General features: G+C 42.2%; 1 protein-coding gene across 1 annotated transcript in view; it reads left to right on the forward strand.

Annotated features, from left to right (window-relative positions):
- CDH8 (cadherin 8) overlaps nucleotides 1-18,575 on the forward strand; it is a 194,931-nt gene that overhangs the window by 71,654 nt on the left and 104,702 nt on the right. The window lies entirely within an intron of this gene.

The following is an 18,575-nucleotide window of genomic DNA, read 5'->3' on the forward strand; positions in this document are numbered from 1 at the left end:
ACTGTGCTTGGAACTGTACTTGTCCTTTTGTTATGATGGAGGGATTCACCATCAACTAAGTAGCACTCGCTAGGCAAGGGTCATGGGTTCCAAAACTCTGTGAATTGAGAGAGGTTGGGGACAAGTATTTATACTTGGTGGCATGGGCCCCTGAATGAGGGCCTTACATGCTAATTGCACTTCCTCCTCTCCCCACTGTGGAAGATCAGAGCTAATTTTGATTCCATTAGGAGCCTAGTTACAGGCTGCTGAGCTCACTTTGGGCTAATGGTGCACCAGCACTGAGGCTCCCCTACTACAAGCTGAAATCACCAAACAGCTGAACTGACTAAGAGCTGAAATCACTGAGCGTTGTGTTAAGTAGTGGGGGAGCCTGAAGATATATTGTGGAGCAGTTTGTGGGACGGCTGGAGTGCCTTGTGGACAGGCTGGTGGAGCAGTTCATAGGATGGCGGGAGCTGCTTGTGGGATGTGGAGCGGAGCAGTTCGTGGACTGGCTGATGGAGCAGTTTGTGGGACGGCGGGAGCTGTTTGTGGGCAGCGGAGCGGAGGCGAGCGAATCGTGGGGCGGCTGGCAGAACGGAGCGAAGGCCTATGGAGCTGTGGGGTGGTCAACTTCAGATCATGTAAGGTGCCCCTTACCTCTCTCCTCCCCTCCCTCCCCATCTCCACCCAGGTTTGGAGGTAAAGCTCTGCAGATAAACTTTCGAACTCTGGGGCTGCCATGACCAGAGACAGAGACTTTTGGGTCATTGGACTTTTGGAACTTTGGGTGATTTGGGGTTGCTGGACTAAAGAACCAAAGGGAAAGAGCATGCCCCAATTTGCTTGGGGTCGGGTTTTTTTGCTCATGGGTTGTGTTACGAATCCTGTTCGTGGTGTTTCCCCAACATAATGCCACATTGTTTCTCTCTGTTATTAAAAGGCTTTTTGCTACACTCAGACTATGTGCTTGCGAGAGGGGAAGTATTGCCTCTTGGAGGCGCCCAGCGGGGGTCGTATATATTTGTCCCAGGTCACTGAGTGGGGGCTTGAGCCAGTTTGCATTGTGTTATTGGAATGAATCCCCTAGATATTGAACCCGGCCCTTGTTGCTGCCAACTCTGACGGGCAGAAGGGTTACACTTTGATCTCCTGAGGAGCCAAGGGTGAGAAGGCAGGAGGAAGTCAAATCTGAACGCCTGTCTCCTGTGTGGCAGCATATGGTAGCAGGGCTGCTCACAGGAGTGCACTTGGGAAGTAGGAAATAACTTGCTTTCAATGGCATTTAAGCTGCATTCTTACAAATATGTTTAAAACATCATGAGACCTAAAGGGACACATTTTGGAAGAGAACCCAGGTAAGAACCCCTAGAAAGAGATCCAGATAAGTATGGAGAAGAAAGGTGGAGTACCCAGTGGTTCACTTGTTTTTAAATTTGTTCCTGAACTTGCATCGTCTGTGTAACAGCCAAGAATGATGCCATAATGTACAGACGAGTAAGCCAGCTTAAAAAAAAAAAAAAAAAAAAAGAAGAAGAACCAGGTCAAACTGAACTGATCCCGTAGTGTATAATTGAAAATTCCTGGATAAGTCCCCCTTCTGTGCTTCCTTCTCCTCAACTGTTGTCAGTTCTGTGGTGGTATTCGGGGAAGGAACAGTGAGCTAGGCTCCATAGTTCTGTTTTGAGCAAAGGGTGCTTAGAGGTCTGCTAATGGTCTGCGGCAAATGTTCAGGAGAATAGAAAGATGCATTGAATAGAATGACAGATGTGCTGGTGCAGGGAAGGAGGTGAGAAAGAAGAAAGAGGGAGACTGGAAAAATGAATATTCACATTTTTTGGCTAATTTCAGACAAACATCCAAACGTTTCATGGATTATCTGACCTAAACCTCCAACTATTAGAAAGTTCCCCATCACTTGTCATAATAAAACACAGTACATAGTGTGATGCAGCATGGCAGTGCACTAAAAATAAATTGCACCTGCAATGCGTCAAAAAATTGAGTGAGTGAATTATTTTAGAATAATCCAACATCTCTTTATGATGATGTTTCTCAAAGATTTCTTTCTTGGAAATGTCTTTCTTGGAAAAGAGTTTGGATTTTCAGTTTAGTATTTGCTATTATTGCAGTTTTAATCTGAATATATGTGCTTTCTTTGGGCCAAAATCTGCCCCCAGTTGCACTACTGTATATCAGGAGTAATTCCAATTAATTTGGCCATCTGTTATTTCACACGTACAAAACGGACATATTTCACATCAACACGCATATAAAAAGCATGTGGTACACTCTGTGTGTGTGTGTGTGTGTGTCTGTCTGTCTGTTTCCCTTTCTCCCAAAAGTATTAATTCTATTCCAGTTACAAATTGTTTGCCAAAAGGGACAAAATGTGCTGTAAATCATCAACATCCCAAGTCTGATATAAATAATGATGGAGTAACTTGGTAAATTGTAAAGTTGTGATAAAAACCCAAGATGTAATATTATCAAGTCCTACCACACTCTCTTGCTCTTCCCTCCCTCCCCCCCATATAGATATAGATATAGATTTTTAAGACACTGTGCATGACTGTTAAATCAATGATAGTCTGTCACAAAAATGTTGACTAAAAGGACTATATTACTACGGTCAACTACAAATTAGCCCAAAGGGTAAACTCAAAGGTAGTGCAAAAGCTCAGGGAAAAAAAAGTCAATGTTGCAAAATATGACTACAATGTAACAGCTGTTAGAAAATGTATATCATCACTTTCTCTTGTTCCACTACTTGCCCATCTTGTGCATAATCAACTTCTTGAACTCTGGCACTGAGGAGTCATTTAAATAAGGGATTTTTTTCAAGAAATGGAAATTATATATATCTTTCATGTATATTGTGAATAACCTCAATGGAGTTTATGAGAATGAAAGGTAGATAGGCAATAATAAGCATGAGAGAATCAGTTAGGATACAAAAGGCAAAAACAACACCACATATTCTTGACCAACATTTTAACTTTTATTGAGGTTTTTTTGGGGGGGTGGGGAGAGAGAGAGGAAACTATTGATCACCTTTTTTAAAAAAAAGTTGTAATTTCCTTTGTACTTCTTGGTTTCAATCACCTTCAGAATTGGAAATTTCAAAATTACTTTTGTTCGCTAAATGGCTGAAGTGTGCTTGGCAGTGTGTGTAGAGGAAGTCATGACACTGTTCCCAAGGAGGTTATAATCGGAGGGTGTATTCCTACCAACATTTTCACTAGAGAGTATACTGCAAACTACTGCAAGTAGTCCCACAGCAGGAGAGCTGCTTCAATCCAGGGCACTCCTCAAAGTAGCTAGCACGGCTGGTATTTGCAGGATTATGCCCTTAGGCCTGGTTTACACTAGGAAATTAGGTCGGTATAACTATATCATTCAGGGGAAGTGAAAAACCACACCCCTAAGCAATGCAATTAAACTGACCTAACCCCCGGTGTAGACAGCAGTAGGTCAACAGAAGAATTCTCCTTTCGACAAGCGACCACCTCTCAGAGAGGTGGAGCACCTATGCTGAAAAGTGTGTCCCCTAGATGCAGGTAGTGTCTTTGCTAAAGTGCTACAGGTGCACTGCTGCAGCTTTTTAAGTCTAGACAAGCCCTTAGCCTTGATCTCCGTCAATACGAAAACTCCCAGTGACATCAGTGGGTGCAGAATTGAGCCCTAAAACTTAACTATGCAAAGAACTGGGTGAATAATTTATAATGATTTATTAGGGAAAAGTTGCCTCTCTTCCTGTCTGTGTATGGTCTGCAGTTTCTCGGATGTATTTGTTCTTCCAGAGGATACACTGTGCAAACTGCCTGCACACCAGAATAAGGGGTCAGAGCAGAGCCAAACTACACTTGCGGGAGTTGGGGGAGAAATTGCCTCCCAGAGTTCCTTGGAATGCTGCTGCTACATCTTCCCATCGGGTGCTGTGTACTTCTCCCTGCATGCTGGTCCTGCCCAACAGGCTGGGGGGAGGGGCATGGCCACACACTCTTTGAGGCAATATGCACTACTGCATTGTTGGCAGGGCTGCTTGTGTTCTTTCCTGATTCTGTGCCCCTATGTACAGGTCTGTCAGAATCTGTGCCCAGGGTAATTTCTGCAGAGATTCTTGTCTCTAGATCAGTGGTTCCTAAACTTGTTCCTCCACTTGTGCAGGAAAAGCCCCTGGCGGGCCGGGCTGGTTTGTTTACCTGCCGTGTCTGCAGGTTCGGCCAATCGCGGCTCCCAGTGGCCGCGGTTCGCTGCTCCAAGCCAATGGGAGCTGCTGAAAGCGGTGTGGGCCGAGGGACATACCGGCTGCCGCTTCCCGCAGCTCCCATTGGCCTGGAGCAGTGAACCGCAGCCACTGGGAGCCACGATCGGTCGAACCTGGGGATGCGGCAGGTAAACAAACCGGCCCGGCCCACCAGGGGCTTTCCCTGAAGAAGCGGCGGAACAAGTTTGGGAACCACTGATCTAGATCAATCACAGGCAGTTGCCAGTATTCTGTATTTGAAGTTGAGCTGTGTGTGTTAGGTTTTTTTTGCATGCCTAGGTCACATGGTATTGTTTTTATTCTGGACTGTGTGAACATAACTTTTCAGGTATCTCTACTTTGCAGTTGCAGGTGTGGTTGCAGGACATGTAAACATACCTGAGCTAGCTTTAATCTAGCAAGCGCAAATACCAACGTCAGTGAAACTGCAGCAACACAGACTTCAGTGCAGACTAGTCACCTAAGCACTCATGTCCCTGGCAGGCTTGTACAGCCCATGGTGCCACAGCTTCATGGCTGTTGATACTCATTTTAGCAAGATTAAAGCTAGCTCGGTTTTGTCTACATCTGCTACAATCACTCCTCTGATTGCAGTGTAGACTTATCCTCTCAGACATGTAGACAAGTTCACTCTTCACAAAGTTTTTTTTCAACGTTTTTCCAAATGTCAAATTTTGACAGAAAGAAGATCAAAATTTGTGACTGAAATATTTGCAAACATTCCATCTCATTTTTCAAACACCGATGCTTGTGGCACTAGTGAGGATGCATGGCCAAAGCTTATCGGGAGAAGACACAGATGAGAGGTAGTAAGCCAATCTACATTACTGCACAAATATTGAGACACTAGTAAGCACCACATGACAAGAGACCTGACTATATTTTGTATTTTCAAATTTTGGTAAATTTTGACAAATTCTAGTCACAAGGCACCACATCCAAAGTTTGTCTTGTAGAGTATCAGAAAAATAATCTCATTATGTGATAATATTCTCATAGATGCTTATATTAATGTAATGTAATTATACCTGCTCCTTTTTTTAATTCATTATTGATAGACATCAGAACTTCCTCCTCCCCAAACTTTGTGGAAGAACAGCCTTTAATTCAGAAGTGGATACAAATTTTACAGCTCAGGTCACTCTATGTAATTGACACATTTGAAATTTGGAGAAGTCAGATTCAGACTCAATTCAGAATCTGAACTTTGTGCCTCAGTCCAAGTTTATTTTAATATTATTATTTTCTTTAGGAATCCGTACCTCTGCCTTTGTTTAACTGCTGAATCTGCAACACTTAATGTTTCTCTGTGAATACAGATGAGCTGTTGCCTGTGGAGCTAAAGTCAATGCCACTTTCTCATGAATCAGCCTGTAGAGGACTGCTGGCTGGATGATTTGACTGTACCCTTTCCCTGGAGGCCAGTGGTCTCTGCTGCCATATGCTTGCTCTCTGCTGGCCTGAGGGAGCAAGAGTTCTGAATCTGCTCCTGCAACCTGGCTCATATTTGCTGGCGTTATCAGGCTTTGAAAAAGACACACACACATACACATGTGCGCGGGTGCATGCACATACATACACAAAAAACACAGAATAGAAACTGCAAGGTTGTGGAAAATCTCTTATTTTTATAATGTAACATTTTAAATTAGTGAATTCCTTGTGCATTCAGCAAGGGCTATTTTATTATTGTTTATACATATAAGTGTGTGTGTGTGTGTGTACATATGTAATAAATAAAAAAATATATACACTGCACCTACATGAAGCTTCCTTTGTACGTCAACAAACAATACAGTAATTTTTCTCTTCATGGAAGTATAACTGTGTAGTGATTATCCAATTTTACTTTCTTTGCCTGGGGACCTTGCAATTTCTATGCCTTAGTAGTTCTATATAAAATAGGCAATTCACCTTGTTTTGTATGAGTGCTGATGAAATAGTCAATTGATTAGACAAATGCCATCTTTTAGAAAGTCCTGGACAATAGAACAAGTATTTTCTTCCTCTCCCACAAATACTATTAATGTTCTATAATAACAGCAATGTCTAAAAGGGAAACAAAAATAATGTCTAAAAGAAAAGAGAGTTCTTTTTAAGAGAAACATAAAATATGGTAAAAAGAAAAGGAGTACTTGTGGCACCTTAGAGACTAACCAATTTATTTGAGCATAAGCTTTCGTGAGCTACAGCTCACTTCATCGGATGCATACTGTGGAAAGTGTAGAAGATTTTTTATATACACACAAAGCATGAAAAAATACCTCCTCCCACCCCACTCTCCTGCTGGTAATAGCTTATCTAAAGTGACCACTCTCCTTACAATGTGTATGATAATCAAGTTGGGCCATTTCCAGCACAAATCCAGGGTTTAACAAGAACGTCTGAGGGGAGGGGGGTAGGAAAAAACAAGGGGAAATAGGTTACCTTGCATAATGACTTAGCCACTCCCAGTCTCTATTCAAGCCTAAGTTAATTGTATCCAATTTGCAAATGAATTCCAATTCAACAGTTTCTCGCTGGAGTCTGGATTTGAAGTTTTTTTGTTGTAATACAGCGACTTTCATGTCTGTAATCGCATGACCATCAGCCACACTATCAGAGGCTCGTTCACCTGCACATCCACCAATGTGATATATGCCATCATGTGCCAGCAATGCCCCTATGCCATGTACATTGGTCAAACTGGACAGTCTCTACGTAAAAGAATAAATGGACACAAATCAGATGTCAAGAATTATAACATTCATAAACCAGTCGGAGAACACTTGAACCTCTCTGGTCATGTGATTACAGACATGAAAGTTGCTACAGACTGTATTCTAATGCTAACAAATGGTCACTTTGGAATTTATAAAGCAGCACATGCAGGCTTTTTAACGGCATTGTCTTATAAGTTGTAGTTGGATAGACCTGCCAAACTTAAAACTAAAAAGACGATGTCCTTTCTTATTACTTTCATGAGTCAAATCCATACAGTAGGTAACATCAACAAGGACAATTTCCAGAGAGAGAGCTTTATCTATCTCAGTATGAAACATTTTACTTTTCTTAAGATCACCACTGTAAGAAGGAAGTATCACAATTCTAAAACAATTAGTTTATGCACAGGAAATGGTAAAATATGCAGCTTATTAGATTTCACAACCATGCTTCCATTGCTCCTCATTATACAGTCGTAAAATGCTGAAGGCTGCCAGCTTGCTCTATTGTCTATGTGCTGTGCAGAAGACAGTTTTCTTCTATGCATAGCAAGCACCTTCCAGATTCTTAGTTACACTTTTCCAGACAATATATATATTTTCCATTTGCTTCACATTATAAAGGCTCATTAGAATGACAGATGAGCAATCTGAAAACATTGCTTTGTTGCTGTGTGTGTTCCGGGGTATTTAATTGTTCAAAGAAAGTTTTTGACTCATTCACAGTTATATTAACATTTCTTTCAGTGTCATTAGATTTCTAGACTATGTACACTTCAAGTACATTAAAATAAATTACATTTAATATTTGGAAACAGAAATTCAAATTCCACTCTGTTATACTGGTGTAAACCTGGCATGACTACTTTGAGGTCAGGACCTCAAAGCAGCAAAATTCTGCTGATGGAGTTTGAAAAGAATTTGGCCCAACATTTGTATTCCTTTCATTTACTTCAAAGAAACCATGAAACTAGGGTATATCAAAATAACTTATGGTGATGTCCATGCAGCTGCTGTTATGATTATTTTGATTTTCCATGATAAGACCATTTTTAAAAAATATTACCAATAAAACTGATTTTTTTTTCCGATTGTAAGTTGTTTGGGATAGGGTCTGTCATTTTCTATAGGTTTGTAAAGCACCTAGTACAAGGGAATTCTGATATCACAGGCTTTTGGATACTTCTACTATACGGATGATAAATAATATTATTAATAATATGAAATTTGCTCTTAGCTTTTTGATAGTATGTGTGAATAGTTTAATAGCTTTTATAAATTTCAAGGCCATAATGGCCAATTGTGATCAAGTCTGACGTCCTGTATAATGCAGGCCTTAGAACTTCCCCAAAATATTTCCTAGACCATATCTTTTAGGGGAAAAAAATCCAATGTTTATTTTAAAAATTGTCCATCACTGTGATAAGTTCTCTGAATGGTTAATTACTCACGGTTAAAATTTTACACCTTTGTCACATGTATATTTCAATTTTGATTTAAAAATGAATTAATATGAAACATACCAGTTTCAGAATGTCTGCTTCTTCCACCATATATATAGTGTGGGTAGGTATACAATGTATGTGTGTATATATATACGCATACATATACAATATATTATGGAAGAAGCAGATATTCTGAAATCGGTATGTTTCATATTCTCTACAAAATTCTCAGCAAACAAATATAAAAATCATAACAGTGCCACCAAATTACAGCTGCAAAAAACCTCGTAGCTCATTAGTTTATCTTTCTGTCAATATAGGGGTTTTCCTTACAATACACTATCTAATGCTTCATGCAGTAGTGTGAAATGTCTCAAGTGAAGGGGCTTCTGCTATTTCCCTTGAGGTACTATTCCACATACTGTTAGATCTTGTTGTGAGGAAGATTCCCCTCCGCCCCCTGTCCCGCCCCGGCATGTTATCCTACATTTTCTTAATTATATCCCATCGATCCTAGTTTTACCCCCTTATACATGACTGAATAATGTCTCCTCTTCATCTCTCAAACAAGGTATTTATAAGGCCATCATCACTCAAGTATCTAAATTGTCTCTTGGTGGTAAAGAAGAATAAACAAACTATCTTTTGATCCCCCCTCTCTAGGGGTAGCTTGGTGCAAGATTCTGCACACAATTTTAGTATAAACACTTTAGCTGCTTGTATTCTCTTTCTAGGCCCTTTACAGTCAGTCCCTCCCCACCTGTCATCTCTTACTCACTTTTGAGATGGTGACTCCCATTTTTCAATTGGGCTGGTGCTGTCCTTCACTTTTAAATTTTTTCGACGACTATCTTGTTGTTTTCTCCCAGGCTGTCCCTCATGCTTGGTGGAATTTCTTGTGAATACCTATAAAGCTCCCTGATTATCCTTATTCAAATAGTTCTTTACAACAATCCTTTGCTTACAAAAAAAAAAAATGGTGTGTTGAGACCACAGACTGTTATCCTGACCAATACAGTCTCATTGTTTCCTTGTGTTCCTCTGTACTCCGACGTCTGTCTGTGTCCATCTGTTGTCTGTCTTCTTGTATTTAGAATGTAAGCTACTTGGGACAGGGACCATCTTTTTGTTCTGTTTGTACTGCACCTAGCAGCACTGGGTCCATGATAAGGGCCTCTAGGCTCTATGGAAAAGCAAATAATAAATAACAAAGTGGTCACACACTTCATAGCTTCTTTAGACAGAAGTTGTTGCACACACCAGGGGCTTTGTACGTTCCTCTGTTCCACCCCATATGCTCCCTGTGAGCTATCTTCCAACCCCTTCTATTTCAGAAATTCCCCCAGTCTCTCCCCTGTCAGGGGTTCTGTGTGTCCCCAATTTCTCCCTTCCTCTGATACCAGCGTTCTCAATCTGACCCTACTGGTGTTCTGTGTGTCCCCTGTTTCCCTGCTCCCTCCATTCTAGGCCCCCCCCTTCACTCCAGTGGAAAGGACTCTGTATGTGCCCTATTCTTACCTTCACCCCATGTCAAGAGCTTTGGGTATCCCCTTCCCTTATTCCCGTATTCCCCAATATCCCACAATGAGGATTCTGGGTGCCTCCATTCCCTCTTTCCCTCATTTTGGAGTCTTCTATTCTCCCTGTGACAGAGGCTGTGTGTGCCCCCATTTTCCCCTTCCCTCATACCAGAGCCCTCCTTTTTACGTTATGGCAGGGGTCTGTGTGCACTTCTGTATGTTTCACCCATATGGCTTTTCTCTGTTTAGGATATTTACTTACTACTACTAATATGTTGCATTTAACACTCCTTATATCTGAGAACTTACAAACAAATCAAACATTAATTAACTGAGTCTCTTTACACTGCAAGTATTTTTTACCTATTTCACAGACATGGAAACTGAGATGCAGAGAGGTGCTGTGCAGGGTATGAGTAGGACTATGAATGGAACCCAGGAGTCCTGATTTCTAGTCCTTTGCTGTAAATTGTTGGACACACAATTCTATTTAGCATGAATTCAGTATAGTAAAAATAAGAAAGTGTACATATATGAATTAAACATATTGCATTCATGGTGACACATTAAAAATTTCAAGGAGAAAAAAAGAAGAGTAAGTTCCTTCAGCTTCAAGGCAGCAATAATTTACATGTCAAGAAGTTATACAGGTTTTTATGAGATTATTGCGGTGTTATTCAATAAAAAATAGTTACCATGACAACAGCTGTCATTCTACCTGTGAGATTATAGAAAAGAAGGACAATCAGGCAAAGGGTTTATTTGGGAACAAATGCTTATCTGACCTAGTGAATACAAACAGCATGTTGTTTTGACCATCGTTGACTACACAGCCATTATCAGCCAGAGTAAAATGCTAGCTGCAGATTTTAAAGCAAAGTGAATCTCATAGAAAACATATCTGTTGGTAAATAGTGGCAAGTACTTTCTTTATGCAAGTATACTGTTAATGCTTAGCTAGAATGGTGATTGGATCTCCTAATCAGCTGGAGATTTCAGCCTGACCCGGTTTGGGGAAAGGAAAGACTACAGAGGATGTTTTGTTTTGAGGGTTTTTTTTTAACTTCCAGAGAAACCAAAAAAAGCACAGTCCCACAAGACTTCAATATAGTCACATTTCTGTATTCCCCTAGCCATTACAATCTTTCAACAAAATGGTTGCTTCATTGAATATGGATTCATGTAAATTTCAGATGCTGACTATTTGTTCAGTCCTCCAGGATATACAAGTTTTATTTTTTTCCAATACACACATTTCACTGCCACACCAAAATCTTTGCTTTCCTACTCCCCGTGGCAGTGTGTGCATTTTTCTTTCTGACTAATGTGCAGAACCTGCACCTTGACTTGCACATAAAAAGCGTAGCCAAAACAATAGAACAACACTACCCAAGCACACACATCTTATTTTTATGGAGGCTTTTAATCTTAGTTTGTCAGCAAACAGAAGCCTCCTTACCTAGTCATATAAAAATACTTTTATCATTAACTGCGTCTCTGGTTGTTAGCATGTGGCAATGGGAACCTATGAAACCTGACACTAACAGAGCGAAACAATCAGCCATGGTTAACAGTTAAATCACATTAGAAGTGTTCATTAATTAAAATCTGTCGAACCTCTTTGCAGTCCACATTTAATCACAGTGTCATTAGCATAGCAGAAATGTGTCTCAGGAAAGATGCCGAAAGTTTTAAAATTAATATGCTAATATTTTCCCAGACATCTATCTAAAAATGTTTTTGTATTACATACGGCATGAACACAAAAAGGAGAAACAGTGATTACGTTGTTGGACTAGATTATATAAAACTGCTAAATTATTATAATTAGGACAACAGCAAGTTGGACTATAACAGTGGCTTTCTTGTGAAAATGGCACCATGTCAAATTTATAGTCTCTAGCTAAATTAGTTTGTTGTAGCATTGACAAAGGAACAAACATGCCAAATGCAGTCAAAATTAAACACTAACGGAAAATCCTGGTCTTTTGTTTTCTGGCTAGATTCTGGGACACTAATTTTCAAATGACAAACACTGAGTGCTTAGCTATGCAACCTTGGCATTTTCTCAACGTGGTGGTAGGATTTTTTTAATGGAAAAAAACATACACAAATGCATCCATTGCATATGTATATGGCAATATTTAGGTATATTTAACATGTAACTGCCTATCAATTGCAGAGCAAATCCTATTGCAAAGTTCATAGTCTAAGTTTCTAGTCTGAGATCTGGGGAATTCTGCTGAGTGGGGAGGTGTCTGTGGATTCCACAACTCAGAGCGGTAGTAATCCCATGTGCTTGTAGTACTTTCCCATCTGTAGGGAGGGGTGGTGATTTTCATAGTCCTGCCTTCATGTTCGCGTAGAAGGAAACCACATGGAGTTGGGCTCCATAACATATGGGGCATGGGGGAAGGTAGAGTCAGTGGCTTGTGAGCTCTGCTAAGATCCGCCTGTCCCAGTTCCGAGGAGGGCAGTCCTCCACAGCCATGGATGGGACAAGATTTGCTTTGGTAAGCACATGTATCTCCAATTAGTGTCAATATGAGCTATATGTATGGGTGTGGCATACCTCACAACTGCCACAGCCCAGATGTAGGATGCAATGTGAGACAAGGATCCAAAATGAGGGACACAAACTGCTGTGTGATTCACTCTGTTAGTGTATATAACTCGTTGTGAAAATCATTTTCAACAATAAAAGTGTTGGAGATGGGACACCACATTTCTATCGAACAGAGGTCATCTTGGAACTAAAAGGAAGTGGTATCCCTTGAGATGTGGTTCAGGAAATATGAGGTATGGTGTAGAGAATAGATCCTGTGACTGGAAAATATTCTGCCTTTCCAATTCTGCCAGTGGTGTATTAGTTTTATTAGGTAAAAAGACATTGACTTTAAAAGTCACCTGCAAAGAAAATCAAATGGGCTAATGACCTTTTTTATTTCTTTTATGATGTATAGATAAGATCTATGAGAAAATGGCTTGTTTTTATTTATTTTTTATTCTTTTATTTGAGAACTATAGGTCTATTGGTGACAGAAGAAGAGGTAAAATTATGATATCACAAGAGAAAGGAGGCTGGAGGCTGATCAACAGAGTAGGGAAGCAATTTTGCAACTGGATGGATTGTTTTTGTTATGGCATACTTAGCTCCAATACCTAATGATCACTTGGGGCAGAGGATGCCTTTGTAAAAGATTTAACACATGCACCTTCCAATTAAGGTATGAGAGCTCAGAACAAATATTTCTAAGATCCCTGAAAAAAGATCCTCAGCTAAGAAAGGAAAAAACAGACTTGACATGCCAAATATTCCTAAATGAGCAATAGAAAAACTATTTTTAAACAAAAAAATAAACCTTTCAGATCTTCTTTCTACATCAGAAGGAGAAACTTGGGCAAAAGACACCCTCAGAAAAGTCTGTGGTTTTGTTCCTTTGTTTCTAAAGATAATATCATAAAATTCAAAAGGAACAACCACGAGGTAAGAAGCACCTGTGAAAGTTCCAACTGTTCTCCAAATGAGCTACATCTTATCCCTGCCCAAGCCACATCCTCTAAGAGTCTGACCACACCCCTACTGACGTAGCAAGCAGGTTACATTTTGCAGCTTCTGCCACTCTCCTAGAAATTGAAAATATCTCTTCTGCTATTTTAGCCTAATCCAATTGGGGTGTGCATCAATCTCTCTCTCTCTCACTCTCTCAATTGTCACTCAGGGCAGCAGCTATGGAATGTAACCTATTGGGAGGGTGGGGCTGTGGCCAGGTCTGTTCAAAAGGGCAGAAGTAGATCAGACAAGCTTACAAGACTCCCTATCCTGCAAGATGGCAAAGCTGATAAGCACTGGGTAAATTATAGCTAGAGTTTGAATTACACAAGAAAGCCAATATCACTTTTAAATATATGAGATGATTCTAGTTTATAGGGTTTCTTCAGGTATGTTAGCAACAAGAAGAAAGTCAAGGAAAGTGTGGGCCCCTTATTGAATGAGGGAGGCAACCTAGTGACAGAGGATGTGGAAAAAGCTAATGTACTCAATGCTTTTCTTGCCTCTGTCTTCACGAACAAGGTCAGCTCCCAGACTACTGCACTGGGCAGCACAGCTTGGGGAGGAGGTGACCAGCCCTCTGTGGAGAATGAAGTGGTTTGGGACTATTTAGAAAAGCTGGACGAGCACAAGTCCATGGGGCCGGATGCGCTGCATCCAAGAGTGCTAAAGGAGTTGGCGGATGTCATTGCAGAGCCATTGGCCATTATCTTTGAAAACTCATGGCAATCGGGGGAAGTCCCAGACGACTGGAAAAAGGCTAATGTAGTGCCCATCTTTAAAAAAAGGGAAGAAGGAGGATCCTGGGAACTACAGCCTCACCTCAGTCCCTGGAAAAATCATGGAGCAGGTCCTCAAGGAATTAATTCTGAAGCACTTAGAGGAGAGGAAAGTGATCAGGAACAGTCAGCATGGATTCACCAAGGGCAAGTCATGCCTGACTAATCTAATTGCCTTCTATGACGAGATAACTGGCTCTGTGGATGAGGTGGACGTGCTGTTCCTTGACTTTAGCAAAGCTTTTGACACGGTTTCCCACAGTATTCTTGCCAGTAAGTTAAAGAAGTATGCGCTGGATGAATGGACTATAAGGTGGATAGAAAGTTGGCTAGATTGTCAGGCTCAATGGGTAGTGATCAATGGCTCCATGTCTAGCTGGCAGCCGGTATCAAGTGGAGTGCCCCAAGGGTCAGTCCTCGGGCCGGTTTTGTTCAATATCTTCATAAATGATCTGGAGGATGGTGTGGATTGCACCCTCAGCAAGTTTGCAGATGACACTAAACTGGGAGGAGAGGTAGATACACTGGAGGGTAGGGATAGGATACAGAGGGCCCTAGACAAATTAGAGGATTGGGCCAAAAGAAATCTGATGAGGTTCAACAAGGACAAGTGCAAAGTCCTGCACTTAGGACAGAAGAATCCCATGCACCACTATAGACTAGGGACCGAATGGCTCGGCAGCAGTTCGACAGAAAAGGACCTAGGGGTTACAGTGGATGAGAAGCTGGATATGAGTCAACAGTGTGCCCTTGTTGCCAAGAAGGCCAATGGCATTTTGGGATGTATATGTAGGGGCATTGCCAGATTGAGGGACGTGATCTTTCCCCTCTATTCGACATTGGTGAGGCCTCATCTGGAGTACTGTGTCCAGTTTTGGGCCCCACACTGCAAGAAGGATGTGGAAAAATTGGAAAGAGTCCAGCGGAGGGCAACAAAAATGATTAGGGAACACATGATGAGGACAGGCTGAGGGAACTGGGATTGTTTAGTCTGCGGAAAAGAAGAATGAGGGGGGATTTGATAGCTGCTTTCAACTACGTGAAAGGGGGTTCCAAAGAGGATGGATCTAGACTGTTCTCTGTGGTAGCTGATGACAGAACAAGGAGTAATGGTCTCAAGTTGCAGTGAGGGAGGTTTAGGTTGGATATTAGGAAAAACTTTTTCACAAGGAGGGTGGTGAAACACTGGAATGCGTTATCTAGGGCGGTGGTGGAATCTCCTTCTCTAGATATTTTTAAGGTCAGGCTTGACAAAGCCCTGGCTGGGATGATTTAGTTGGGGATTGGTCCTGCTTTGAGCAGGGGGGTTGGACTAGATGACCTCCTGAGGTCCCTTCCAACCCTGATATTCTATGATTCTATGAAAATAACTAGAGGGTCAAACAAATCATTGCCTCTGTAGACTGAATTCCCTGCACACACGAGGGACTCCTTGCATTCTTCTACCCCACCCCCCATAGTCCCCTACACAAGCTCCATTTGCCACACTCACATCCCCCTCTATTTCAGGGACAACCTGCAACTCTCCTCGCACCTCCTCCCACACTAAGGGATTTGGGTACCTCGCATTACCCCTTTCACCCACGCAGGGCCATCCCTAAAAGGGTGCAGGGCCCGGGGAGGAAGTGATGGATACGTCACTTCCGGGACTGACCCATCACTTCCGTGACCGACCACACTGATCAATCACACCGGCCAGTGGGGCCCCTCAAAGTGTGGGGCCTGGAGCAGTTGCCCCGATTTTCTGTACCCAAGGGATGGCTCTGCACCAATGTTCCTCATTCTTCCCTCCCCACCAGATGGGGCCAAGACTCTTTTCCTTTGCTAGGGGTTCTGTGGGCCCTCTCATGCCCCTCCTCCCTGTCATTCCCCACTTCTTTATCATATGTACATCCCATTTCTTCCTCCGCCACATGCCAGGGCTCTGTGTGTCTCCCATGTCTGCCTTTTCCATTCTTCTTCCATGGAGGTGGGAGGACGGCATGCTATGCTACAGGAGTTTAACCACATGGGAACAACGATTGCCAAATTAAAGTAAATAATTATCATATGGAACACTGGATCCAATGATTGGTTGGTTTTGTTTGGGGCAAAAGGGTTCAGGAAAATGCTGTTTCCTTCATAGGAAATGATATTTAAATTAGGAATAATTGCTCATAGATTCCAAGGCCAGAAGGGACCACTGTGATTATCTGACTTCCTGTATAACATAGGCCAGATAAAGTTGTCCCTCCCATGGCTGCAAGTGTCATGTAATACATTCTGTACATTTTTACGCTTCTGGATTTCTCTGCCATGTCACACATTTCCACAGCCCAGGCGGATTCCTGTGCAAACAGTTGAGCTAAGGGAAGGCTGCAGGCATTTGCCTGCTGTGGTGCCATCCTGCCAGATGGGGCCTGTGACAAGGTAGTCTGCCTTCTTCAGGGTAGTGGTGGGAAATTCTGTGACTATGTCTTTAAGGGTCTGGGGCCAGGAACATTGCAAAGAGGGTGGGGAAAGACTCTTCTCTCACCCATCCAGTTGGGGAAGAGCTAGGAGAAGAGCACCAGGGCAGACACTAGCCAGAGAAAGCTACCCTGCTTAACTCTTTGAGGACTGGTTGGGGAAAATGGGCTAGTGAGGGAGAAGTGGTCTAAGGCCCTAAACCTAGCTCCAGGAGGAGAGCTGTGGGTTCTTGTCCCGACAGAGTGACCATTTGAAGCACAACAGGAAGGGAACTGGGGAAGGTCTCCTGCACTGGGACAAGAGCTGGCCAGGATTCTCACATAGACCCAGTGCAGGGTGATCTGGGGCAACGAACAAAGCAAGTTACACTTTGTAGAATGACATCATATATCAGACCCCATGAAAGGAGGTATGTGTTTTGATTTAACCTACAGTGGGAGGGGAGTGCTGGAGGGGAGTCCCCTGTGCCAAGGCCCCAGGGGAGCCTGCTGAGCAAGCAGCCACTCTATTTCTCCTCTTGGTGCCCACCTTTTTGAATTGAGCAATAGTAAGAGGTCATGGGGGATTCAGCGCAGACACAAGGCAAGGGACTCAAGGCAGACCACAAGCTCAAGGCGAGGGACTCAAAGTAGGCCACAACCTCCTTCACTTCCAGTAAGCTGCACCAGGACCACCCTCATCATACACCCCTCCTCCCCTCAATGCTCATCCATCCCCAGCAACTCCATGTATCACAACACTCCCATATTCCCTGGGACCCACCCATGCAGCACCTCTAGCTACCCTAGGGAACCCGGCACTCAGCTATTTCCCAGGGAATCATCATTTTCCCCTGAACTCATCCCTATATCCAGCCACCACTTTCCCTCACAGACACCTCCATTAAGCTAGTCCACCAAATAGCCCTCAGACACCCAGGGCCCTCTCCTAATCACACCGTACCCTAGTCACAGCTGCCAATATTTTTTGTAATTCCATTTTCTACCCCTGCCACTGCCTGAGATAATGTGTAGACACTGAAGAGGATAGATATACGTAAAGTAATTATAAACATGCAAATTAGCCCCCTACATAATTTGCATAAAATGTCAAGGGTTGCACAAAACTTGACAGCTATGAATCTCCTCATATGGGGCAGTAAAGGGGAGCAAAGCGCATGTAAAGAGCAAAGGGAGACCCTGCACTTAGTGTTCCCATACAGGAGTCAGGCATAACCTGGGTTCAGCAGCACACAGGGACAAGGAGCAGGCATGAGCCATCATTTATAGCAATGCCAGCAGACCCAGAGAGAGGGCACATCTTGGTGGATGCTGTTATTCTTTTCCTTGGCAAGCATATCTCAGCTCACAAGAAGCATAATTCAGCCCTCAAACTCTGTCTCACTTTCTCATTCTCTTTCTCTCTCGATATTGTCTTTTTCGCATATGAACTAGCTTAATTAGTGTCATCATTATTTTTTTAAAGTCATTCAAAAGAAGTCGCTACAACAAAACCATGAAGCACATTTGAGTTTGATTTGATGTGGCTTTCTACACAATCAGAAGCCAGAGTGTGGTCTGAGAAGGAAAATGAACAATTTCTTGTCATGTCTTTGTTTATTTTCTTTTCTAGACAGGTTAGTGAAAGCACAATGGCAGCTGGGAAGTGGACCCCCTCAGTGATGGGGAGTCATTTCAGAAACAAGAGATAATGCCTTGACTCTGGCCACATCAAACCATTATTGTAGCTGGAAGCTAAAGAAAAAGAGAGAAAAATCCTTTATATTATTACTTTTCTATGCAGCCACTGTAAGTTGGCCAGGTTCTTTCAAATGTGCTTTTTCAAAACTTAAGTGCAACATATTATATTGTATTACTGTATTAACGTTGTATTTCGT

This window comes from Caretta caretta, chromosome 12 (assembly GCF_965140235.1).
Source record: "Caretta caretta isolate rCarCar2 chromosome 12, rCarCar1.hap1, whole genome shotgun sequence".
NCBI lineage: Eukaryota > Metazoa > Chordata > Testudines > Cheloniidae > Caretta > Caretta caretta.